Here is an 11,319-nt window from a genome sequence, read left to right as displayed (position 1 = left end):
GTTACTGGAGTTACTGGCCTGCATCTGGGCAGTGCAAAGCTTCAAGTTTTACCTCTGAGGAGTTAGATTCTTGAACTGAACATAAGCCATTGGTTTACATTTTAAGTGGTACCAGTGTCAGTTCTTACAATCTTACAAGACCATCAGAGTCTCTGAATATTAAGCTACTGGAGTATGATTACAGCATGGAGCACATGATGGGGCAAGTAACAAGAGGGCCAATCTAGGCTACATTTTGAGGAGGATTGTTAGAAATTGGGTCTCTGGTTGGCAGTCAGTTTGCACTCTGTCCAAGCAGGGACCCTCACTCCAGTCAGGGCACGGGAGATACTCACTGAAGATGACCTCTGCTCACCCCCTTGGTAGCTTGGCACAAGCAGTCAGGCTTATCTCAAAGGCAATGTATAAAGTATTTGTACCAAAGCACAGAGTAATACATTGAGAACACTACAAAATGGACACCACACCAGTTTAGAAAAATAGCCAATATTTATCTAAATCAAACAAGATCAAAACAACAAAAATCCAACATACACAAGTAAAGTTATGATTTTTTAAAATAATAGAATCTTACTCCATAGAAAACAATGGAAACGTTGTTGTTACACAAAGTACCTTGTTTGCATAAAAAATAAAGCCGCACGGGCGATCGTGTGTCGGAACTGCCAGCAATACGTCAATTCCTTACTCGCAAGTGAGGCCATGCGTTGTTTCTTCTCCAGTCGGGTAGGTAAACGTTTTTCGCTACCGCAAGAGAGTGATGCGTTGATTTCTGGACGGGCACCTCAGATCCGGGAAGGTTCAGGTCGATTTTGACACCCAGCGATGTTGAGTGTGAAATTCAGCCACATGAGGATGAGAATCTGCGCTGCGTGGGGTTTGCGTCAAATTTAGCAGTTGCAAGCAGGTGTTGTGTCTTTTCTCCAGCCACGATGCAGGTGATGCGTCAATTCCCACCCTCGATGTAAGTGATGTGTCGATTTCAGCCGCGATTCAGGTGGCGCCCCATTTTTTTAGCTGGTGCATATAACTTTTCCCCGCACGGCTCCTGTGCATGGATTTGTACCTTGGGTACACCAGCTTCACCTTTCAAGGGCCCAGGGACTGGATAGGGCACCATTTGGCAGGGTAGGGGTCTCAGCAGAGAGTCAAGGTGCTGGCAGAGGATGTCTTTGGTGGCCCTGATACTTCAAAACAGGAGGCAAGCTCAGCCCAAGCCCTTGGACACACTTCACAAGCAGAAATATACCACAAGGTTCAGCCTTTGTCCTCTCTCAGGCAGAAGCAACAACTTCAGGCCAACCCAGCAAAGCACAGTCACAGGCAAAGGGGCAGTACTCCTCCTCCAGCTCGTCTCCTTGGCAGAGGTTCCTCTTGAAGCCAGAAGTAATCTAAAAATCTGGGGTTTGGGGTCCACTACTTATACCCCTTTCTGTCTTTGAAGTAGGGAAACTTCAAAGGAAAGTTTCTGTTGTTAACAAGATCCTGCCTTGCGGAGGCCTGACCCCAGACAGACACAAGGGGTTGGAAACTGCATTGTGTGAGGGCAGGCACAGCCCATTCAGGTGTAAGTGTCAGCTCCTCCCTCCACTCTAGCCCTGATGACCCATCAGGATATGCATGCCACACCCTAGCTCCCTGTGTGTCACTGTCTAGTGGAGATTCAAAAACAGCCCAACTGTCAGTCTGGCCCAGGCAGGGAAAACACAATCAGGCAGAGTTACATGATGGTTTAAACAAGAAGATGCCCACTTTCAAAAAGCTGCCTTTTCAAACTGACAATCAAAAAATATCTTTATTAAAATATGTATTTTTAACTTTTAAGTTCAGAGTCCCCAAGCTCCATATTTCCATCTGCTCTCAAAGGAAAACTGCACATAAAAAATATTTAAAGGCAGCCCCCATGTTAACCTATGAGGGAGATTGGCCTTGCAGCAGTGAAAACCAAATGTGGCAGTATTTCACTGTTAGGACATGTAAAACAAATCAGTTCATGTCCCACCTATGACATACCCCCACAGGGCTACCTAGGGCCTACCTTAAGGGTGTCTTACATGTACAAAAAGGGAAGGTTTGGGCCTGGCAAGTGGGTACACTTGCCAGGTTGAGTTGGCAGTTTAAAACTGCACACACAGGCACTGCAATGGCAGGGCTGAGCCATGTTTACAGGGCTACTCATGTGGGTGGCACAACTAGTGCTGCAAGCCCACTAGTAGCATTTGAGTTACAGGCCCTGGGCACCTCTAGTGCACTTTACTAGGGTCTTACTAGTAAATCAGATATGTCAATCATGGAAAAGCCACTTACGCATGCAGTTTACACAGGGAGCACTTGCACTTTAGCACTGGTCAGCAGTGGTAAAGTGCCCAGAGTTACAAAAGCAGCAAAAACAGAGTCCAGCACACAGACAAAACACAGGAAGCAGAGACAAAATGACTAGGGAGACTATGCCAAGGATGCCAGGTCTAACAAGGATGATTTAAATTTTTCAAGATGTAGACTGTTGTGTGTTTTTGCAGGAGTAAGAGATTGAGTTTGTGTGACTGAGGAGGAATTGAAATAGCTTTCACTTCTTGGTCAAATGCTGAAGGTTATTTTGTAGCGGTTGACACAAGAATGATGTTTTAAGGGGGAGTTACGGTACTTTGCAAAGGCCTTTTCGGAGCTTGTGTCAGACAGTCAGTAAAAAATCTTTATTTCCAAGAGATCCAGTCTTACAGAAATATTGCACATTTCCCAGTTCATTAACATACACAACTATAAATGCATCAAATCAACAATACACAGCACTTAATTGAATCAATTCCACTACCACATTTCATCGACCTAATGAACACAAAAATGCCATAAAATTTAGAATTTAAAATTTCTTCTCACTAAAACTCAGTAAAAGGTAAGCTTCCCACTATCATATGCCTATTAAAGCATTTGAAAAAAGTGACAAATTGACCAGCGGGGAACAGCTCATTTTGCAGACAAAAAGATTATAAAGTGCAATGTGCAAAGGCCTGCTGTCACAATCCCAAGGGTCCCATTCGGCCAAACTCTACAAGAGTACCGTATTTTCTATCTCAAGACAAGTGTCCTCAACAGGAATCCTCATAATATGATCAACATCAGTCTACCTATGAGGAACAAGTCACTAACGACCTGAGGGGAGGTCTGAAAACTAGCAGCAGAGAGCCTATCATAAGATACTAAAAATTTTCCTGCAGGAATTGACAAATGGTGATGGCCACATACTGGAACCTAAGGCCACATATCAAATTCAGGCCATTCTCGCAACTGTATCCTATATTTTTTTTAAACAGGTCAGAGAATCTTCTTTGTTGCCTCGAGAAAGAATACACCGTTCATCAATAGATGGGTCACTGAGTGCTTTCTACCCCGCTTGCAAGGACCCTGACCTTGATTCTCAGCTATTTTTATTTTTAGTCCTGGCATCCGCCATCCAGGATCGATTCCAACCCTCAGCAACAGGATTTCATTTCTCAAAAGCGTATCCAAAATTTTGTATAGGTACAGAAAAAGTTCTGTACTCCCCAGAGAAGTGAGAAAAGAAATAACTGAACTCTTGTTCTTGACATTTTTAATATCCTCCCCCCGCTAGATTCAACAGCACACTGTCTGAGGGCACACTTTATTCAACTAATTTGTATTGCTTCGCCTACCTCCTGGTACATATCAGGGACTCCCAGGCCCTTCAACATCACAGTCATGGGGTTCCTCTTGCTGGGGAAGATTGACAGTACCTCAGGTAAGATTAGAACTAATAGCTTGTGGTCATTTTCAAACAAACAATAAAAGTGCAAGGCTCTTTAATCCGCGGGGGCACTTCAGGCTACAGTTCTTAACTCCCTCCTTGCCACTTGGATCATCACATTTTAGGTAAGTCCAGGAGCAAATTGAAGGGGGTACCTTCTAAGCTTTCCCATGAGACTCGTCTGTCTGTTTCCAGCACCTCCATTCCATAAAGAGCCTGAGTGAGAACGTTTTGCCCTGAATTACTTTACTTAATGGCTGAAATGTATAGCTACCACATCTAGGATCAAACCTTTTCAACCCATTCACGTCTGTTGACAATACAAGACACTGGAAGGCCATATGTTTATCCCAACTCAGATCATCTGAAAAGATCATACCAAGATACTTATATTCTCATACATGGTCCAACTGTGTAGTCCCTAAGAACCAAGTATGTTACATTTTACTTTTGCAAAAAAACAGTGTTTTGGTCTTAACATTGATCGTTAGTTTATTTTCAGGACATTAGGAGTTAAGTGCGTTCAATTTTAGTTGGAGCCCAATAGACGTGAGATCCATCACCACCATGTCGTCTGCATACATAGGACAGCTAATATGCCTGCTCCCAATCTTCGGAGAAAAACTATGAGTGGCACTTAATATCTGGGGAAGGTCCACAATAAACAGACTAAATAATAAGGTTGTGTTAGTGGATGGTACGCTCATCGAGGGAGGTGAGTTGATGCCACTTTTGTAAATCAGATTCAAGTTGATTAAAATTTAACATGATCAGTTTCTTGGAATAAAAATAAGTTGAGGGAAACATATTGGTGGCCTGGGTTGAATGGAGATGTGGAAGTGATGTTGAAAGGCTGTGTGGTGCTTAGTTCTGTGGACAAGAATTTAACAACTAGGAAGTCATTACTGATGACCTAGGAAGGCTTGGCAGAAGTCGGGCATACGTTTTGGGGGCTGGTTAATAGTTTGGCACAAGAATTACAGTATGCCACTGTCCTAATTGGTTACAAGACCAAGTGGAAAGAAGTGAAGTTCTGCAAGACTACTAACACCAGGGTTGTTATTCATTTTTTAATGGATATTTTTTTTGTCCAGAGAGGATATTCCCAAAGTGATAGTTTCTGACAGTGGGGTGCAAACGTTTTTGTATAAGGCAGGGATAGTACATCATATCTGGAGTCTTTAACACCCACAGAGTTATGGACTTTTAGAAAGGCCCAACAGATCGGAGAGGGATTGTGTAGAACTGGCTCAGATGAGGGGATTGTTTGTGGTGAATACTCTAAGGTAAGTACACTCTATCAAAGGTTTCTCCTCTTTTGAGGTCCTTAGAGAGCAGAAGGGAGTGAGTTGTATGATGCCAGTTTGGTTTTCCATGGTCTCCAGTAGGAAGGAGTGTCACACTTGCGTTGAGGAGGTTATGGTAAGACCAGTGGAAAGGGTGCAAGAAAGAAGTAAGGTAAGATATGATCATGTGCACAGTGTCAATCCACTTGGATTCAAGACTGGAAACAAACAGGGTACAAATTCTCTCTAGATTTTCAAAAGGCAATTTAAAGTGTGGACCTGAAGTGACTCACAAAAGATTTGAGGTTGGCAATGTATTTGACACAGGCAAATGATGAAATGTAGAGAGGGCAGAAAACAGTCTGTCGATCTTCCTGTTGCACAATGGAAATTAGTTTGAATCTGATAAAATTTGTGATGAGAAGACAAAGCCGAAGTCTGCTGATGCTTGGACTGCACTGAAGTAGATGAATGATTATGTGTGATTTTTTCAGGTGCTGTGGTTGTTTTTCATTCATTCCATTAGGGGTTGTACTTCTTTTTAATTTTTGTGTTTGGGGATCCCCTGTTGTCTATTTGAATTTGTCTGTATTAGTTGTGAGTTGTCTTCCCTGTTTTGTCCTGTTTTCTGGTGCAAGGTACTACTCCTGCCAACCACATGCTGTAGCCTATGACAATGTTGAAATGTGATGTACACCATAGCTTTGTTAGGCAAGTTAAGGCTGTGGATGGTGTTTGGGGCAAGTTAACAGGCTTCTTGTTGAGGGTTGCAGTTAAGACTCAATCTACTCTGCCGAGGGCACCCCTCATATTTACACTTGGCCTCCAGGTATTTCATCCCTTTCAATTGAGAGGACCCTCCAGCAATTGGGGGCCCGACTCCTATAAAATGGCTCTCACTAAGCAGTGCGCTTCGATTGAAGCTGTGCCTGATATGTACAAGGAAGCACACAAAAGGCAATGGGAGGATGCTTGCAAAAAGTGTGAGCACTGGCGTCCGCTAGGGGTAGCATTCCACCCATTGTTCTTTTGCCCAACATGCCACCTTTGTGTGGACCCAATCATATACAATCAGCCTTGACCCTTCTCTAACAGGTACAGCCCAGCCCTGTCAGGCCAGGTCCTCCCTACCACCAGTGGCTGAGATTAATTCAAGCATTCCATCCATCACTTTTTGTATACTTCAGTTTGATATGTTCAAACTACTGCATTCAGAGCATACATTGTCCCGCTTCTGCACCCCAGAAGTGCCCTTGCAGAATGTAACTGGACTCAGGAGCTGTTTTGTTTCCAAAAGGGGACCTTAACTGTAGAAGAAAGATTTAGATGTTAAGCTATCCGAAACCTAACATTCCATTATCAAAGGGATATGGACATATACATTTCAAAGATAATCTCCCTCTCCTTTTTTTCCAATTGAGAGAAAAATGTTCGAACAGCAAAGGATAAGAAATCCCAAACATTCTATTATCCATTCACATTTTACAAAACTGACCAGCGTTAAAAATACCATAAGTGTTCGTTTAGCATGCACACAACCTTCTGCGCATATCTTACAAGCGTGCATACATTTATTCCCATTATGCGTAAAAAAGCTTCCTACCTGCATCAAAAACTGCCTAGGGCTTGCTGATATGTAAACATGTATTTAAAATGCAACTGAAATTATGTTGTAGCCCGTGATTGTGATAAAGTTAGTTTTGTAAACACAATTTCTTTTTAAGGTAAATCAGCTTTATTAAAATCAAAATACATATGGGTCACATAATAACGATACAAGATATCTGTCACAATGATAGTAATATAATTTTGAAAGGAATTGTAAAAGCTGTTTAACATTTTCAAGTATAAAATGGGGGAGAAACAATGAAAATGGAACAAGACCAGTTAAAATAAGAAAGATACATTGGATCTTAAAAAGCTAAAAAAAAGAAAAAAGTGATATTCAATAAAGCATAAAGTTAAGCTAAAATTTAAAATCACTTAAAAACAGAGAAAATAAAGAATTCATGGTGGCTTAAAATTCTCAGATAATGTACAATTAGTAGAATTACAAGCCACAACATTAAGATAATCAGTCAAAGGTAACCATTACAAATCTCTATTTATGGAAGGGCAGCATAAAGAGGTAAAAGCAATATCTAGTATATAGTAATGGCAAACATTATACCACCAAGCCTTATAGGAAATGTTGGATACATTTTTCCAATTAAGAGTAATTTGCTTAAAGGCCAAAACTAACATGAAATCCAACAGCTTTAAATTATCATCATCTGAAACAATATCCGCAGAGAAGCTACCTAGAAAAAGCACTAAGGGATATAATTGGGATCGCAAATGAAAAATTGAGGTAAGCTGATGCCAAACTTTTCTCCAAAAGGAAACAGTGGGGGGACATTCAAGAAGGATATGCATAAGATCTCCCTTTGGGCTATCACAGGACCAACAGTTTGAAGTAGAGGATACAGAAAATGTTGCTATATTTAGAAGGGGTAAAATAAAGTTTGTGGTAAAGAAAAAAAAGTGACTGTGTGGTAGAAGCTGATCTAGATATTTTATAAGATCGATGCCACACCTTATTCCAAAAGGAAACAGTCCAGGTGCATCCCAAATCCAATTCCCATTGAGACTCAATTTTAGATTTAAGACGTGTCAAAACAGGAGAATGAAAAAGTTCATAAATATTTGATGCCTTAGGACATGAGGTGAGAAAGGAGGACAAAGAAAAGGGAAATTCCGAAGAAGAGGGATAGGAAGGCAAAGAAAAAAGTATATCAAGAATAATATTAATAAGAAGAAGATATTTAGGCATAAATGAATTGGGACAATGAAATAGAAGTTGGAATTCCGAAAAAGAAAGTGGAATATCATTGGAGAATAAATCCTTGACCCACGCTATATTCCTTTGTCTCCAGGATTTCCAAATTAAAGGTTTTTTATTGATAGTGATGAGACGATTATGCCAAATAGGAGAATTCAGAAAAGAGGAATAAGTTGCGGATGGAGGTAAATAGTGAGAACGCAGAAGAGCACAAGTATGTTTAAGAAGCGGTGAGGAGATAAGTGAAATATTACTAGAAAAGGATACCACCTCATGAGGGAAAAAAGACAGAAGAAAAGAACATTCAATATCCAACCACAAGGGAGTAAACATATAACCTGACTGGGAGATCCATCTAGAACTTGACGCAGACAAAAGGATTCGTGATATAGCCTGAAATCAGGAACATTAGCTCCTCCCTCCTGTTTAGAATGACAAAGATGACTAAGGGAAATTCTAGATTTCTTATTGTTCCAGAGGAATTTAGACAGTCCAATTGTTTAAAAAGAAGTAGCAGGTAGAGGAAGCGGAATCATGGATATTATATATAAAATGTTAGGAGAAATCCTCATTTTGATAGAGTCAAGACGACCCCACCAAGATAAAAATAAGGGATTCCATGACAAAATCGATTTTGATTTATCAACCTTCTCTAAAGCATCTGAGATATTTACTTCAATGGACTTTTTAATGGATGAGGTGAACCAAATACCTAAATAATTAATCTTGGAAGAATTCCAGTGAAAGCCAGTAATATCAAACGATGATCTAAAACAACAGTTTGTTAGAGGAAGGATTTCAGTTTTATCCGAATTTATCTTATAACCTGAAATCAAAGAAAAGTCTTCAATCTCCCGAAGTAGAAATGGAATCAAGAGTTCAGGATTTGAGATATATAAAAATATATCATCTGCATATGCCATTAATTTTAAGTGTTTCTCACCGTAATGGAAACCCTCAATTTTAATGTTATTTCTACTACAGGATAGAAAGGGCTCTAGAGCTAGAATAAATAGGAGTGGGGAGAGCGGACACCCTTGATGTACACCTCGGCGTAATACAAAGTATCTGGACAATCTCCCATTTACCAATATCGAAGCCATTGGGGATTTATAAAGCAAAGAGATGAATGAAATGAAATGAGGCTCTACACCATGCAAGGCTAAAGTTTTTAATAAAAAAGACCAGTCTAACCGATCAAACACTTTCTCAGCATCTATGGAAATTGCTGCTAAAAAGTACGAAAGAGTGGGAGCTTTGCTTAGTACATTGAAGAATGTTCTAAAGTTGTCAGAAGCAAGTCTACCTTTAACAAAACCCTTTTGTTACTTACTTATCAGCGCAGGTAAAAGGGTATCAAGACGTAAAGCTAATAATTTAGCAAAGATTTTATAATCAGTATTGAGAAGAGAGATTGGTCTATAATTTTTACAGAAAGTATGGTCCTTACCTTCCTTTGGAATTAAGCAAATCGAAGCTTCTTGAAATGTTCCCCCCATACAACCAGAACCCATGAAGAATTTAAAAAGCTGAAAAAGTTTAGGAAGTAAAATATCAGAAAAATGTAGAAAAAATTCCACTGTAAATTCATCCGGACCAGGAGTTTTACCTTTTTTTAGAGATTGAAGGGCTTTAAAAATTTCTAACGAACAAATATCTACTTCAAGTGAAGTGGCATCAACAAGCGTCTTTATAGGGTTTGGAATGTTCTTTAAATAATCATCAATCTGCAAGGAGGTCGGGACTGACTCAGGGGTTTAAAGTGTCTGGTTATAATTAACAAATTCAGCTAAGATATCTTCATCTTTAAAAAGGGACTTACCAGTATCTGTAACTATAGACTTCACAGTATGGCGTTGCTTTCGTACTTTTGAATAATTAGCTAGAAGTTTCCCCGATCTATTTCGACCACCATAATAACGGGCACTACTACGTAGAAGAAAAGAGGATGCATTATCCGTCGAGATTTTGTTAAATTGCATTTTTGCTTGAATAAGTTCTTGTAGTTTAAAAAGAGGAGGAAGAATAATATTGATGTTCTAACCGTTTAATTTTGAGAAGCAGATATTGATGCTGGGCATTAAAAGTTTTCTTTTTATTCAAGACAAAATTTATTATACGACCACGAGCTGCAGCCTTAAACGAATCCCATAACAATTGCGGAGAAACGTGAGAATCCTCATTAAATTGGAAAAATTCCTCTGCAAAGGTAACAAAGGAAGTGGAAAATTTAGAATCAAGCAACAAAGAATTATTAAATCGACACCTATTTGACTTGGGATGCACCGGGAGCAAGTCAACATCTGTGATGACTGGAGCATGATCAGATATTACTATAGGTTCAATAGAGGAGTTAAAAAGATTTTGGGATAGTGATTTAGAAACAAAAATATGGTCAAGTCTAGATAAGGACCCATGTGGTGGAGAATAATATGAAAAATCCCTACTATCAGGATTACAAGTTCTCCATGAATCAATTAAATTAAATTGTGTGAAAAATGCCTTAAATTGTTTATGCATTTTATGGGGAGAAAAGTTAAACACAGAATGCCTATCTATAAAAGGATCAATAATTTGATTGCAATCCCCTCCAAGAAGAAAAAAATCATCATTATAATGCAAACATTGTTTAGTAATATTAGGCCAAAAAAGATAATCTCAGTTATTAGGACCATAAATATTACCAACAGTCATTATAATCCCATTCATACTTAGCCTCACAAAGAGCCATCTACCATCGGAATCCGAGTCTTGCGAAATAACCTTAACTGATAATTTTTTATAGCAGAGCACAATTACACCATTTTTCTTTGTAGATGAAGGAGAAGTAAAAACATTGCCCACCCAACCTCTTTTTAAGTTCAGAGCTTCAGAATCTGTCAAATGGGTCTCTTGTAAAAGAACCAAGTCTGGATTATATTTAGCTAAATTAGATAAAATTCTCTGCTTTTAATAGGGTTAATAAATCCTTTAACATTCCAAGAAATAACTCTGAATGTTTACGTCACATAACCATATATATACACAAAAGGTTTTGTACCATAAATAACTGAAAGTACATATAGGGGAAAGGAAAACAAGAAAAACAAAGAGAGAGAAGAGTAAAGGGAAAACAGAAAGAAAAAAGATGGAAATTATTCAAGAAAAAAAGAAGAGACAGTACATGTCAAATAAAGACAACTGCAAAAACATACCTGAGATGAATGAACAATAGGGGAGGGGTGACGACAGCACAGACTGAACACGGCACAGCAAGGGAACGGAACGCATCAACGGACAAAGGCTACGAGCAAAACTAATCATTATAGAACACCAGGAACCTGTGAAAAGAAAACAATACATTAACAAAGAGGGCCTGTAGTCACGTCAATATAGTATACTGTATAAACTGCATAGGAAGGACCATCAACTATATCTTATTGGTAATGAACAATGAACAAGGGCATAAT

At 39.3% G+C, this 11,319-nt stretch overlaps 1 long non-coding RNA gene across 1 annotated transcript in view; it reads right to left on the bottom strand.

Annotated features, from left to right (window-relative positions):
- Positions 1 to 11,080: 11,080 nt before the first annotated feature.
- Positions 11,081 to 11,319, bottom strand: part of LOC138249174 (uncharacterized) — a 44,234-nt gene continuing 43,995 nt past the window's right edge. Inside the window, exon 3 of the long non-coding RNA XR_011194759.1 lies at positions 11,081 to 11,190. This is a non-coding gene — a long non-coding RNA (uncharacterized lncRNA). The remainder of the gene's footprint in view (positions 11,191 to 11,319) is intronic.

The sequence above is a fragment of the Pleurodeles waltl genome, chromosome 8 (assembly GCF_031143425.1).
Source record: "Pleurodeles waltl isolate 20211129_DDA chromosome 8, aPleWal1.hap1.20221129, whole genome shotgun sequence".
NCBI classification, from domain to species: domain Eukaryota; kingdom Metazoa; phylum Chordata; class Amphibia; order Caudata; family Salamandridae; genus Pleurodeles; species Pleurodeles waltl.
Note: the sequence above shows the minus strand (reverse complement) of the source record. Positions and strands in the feature narration are given on the sequence as shown.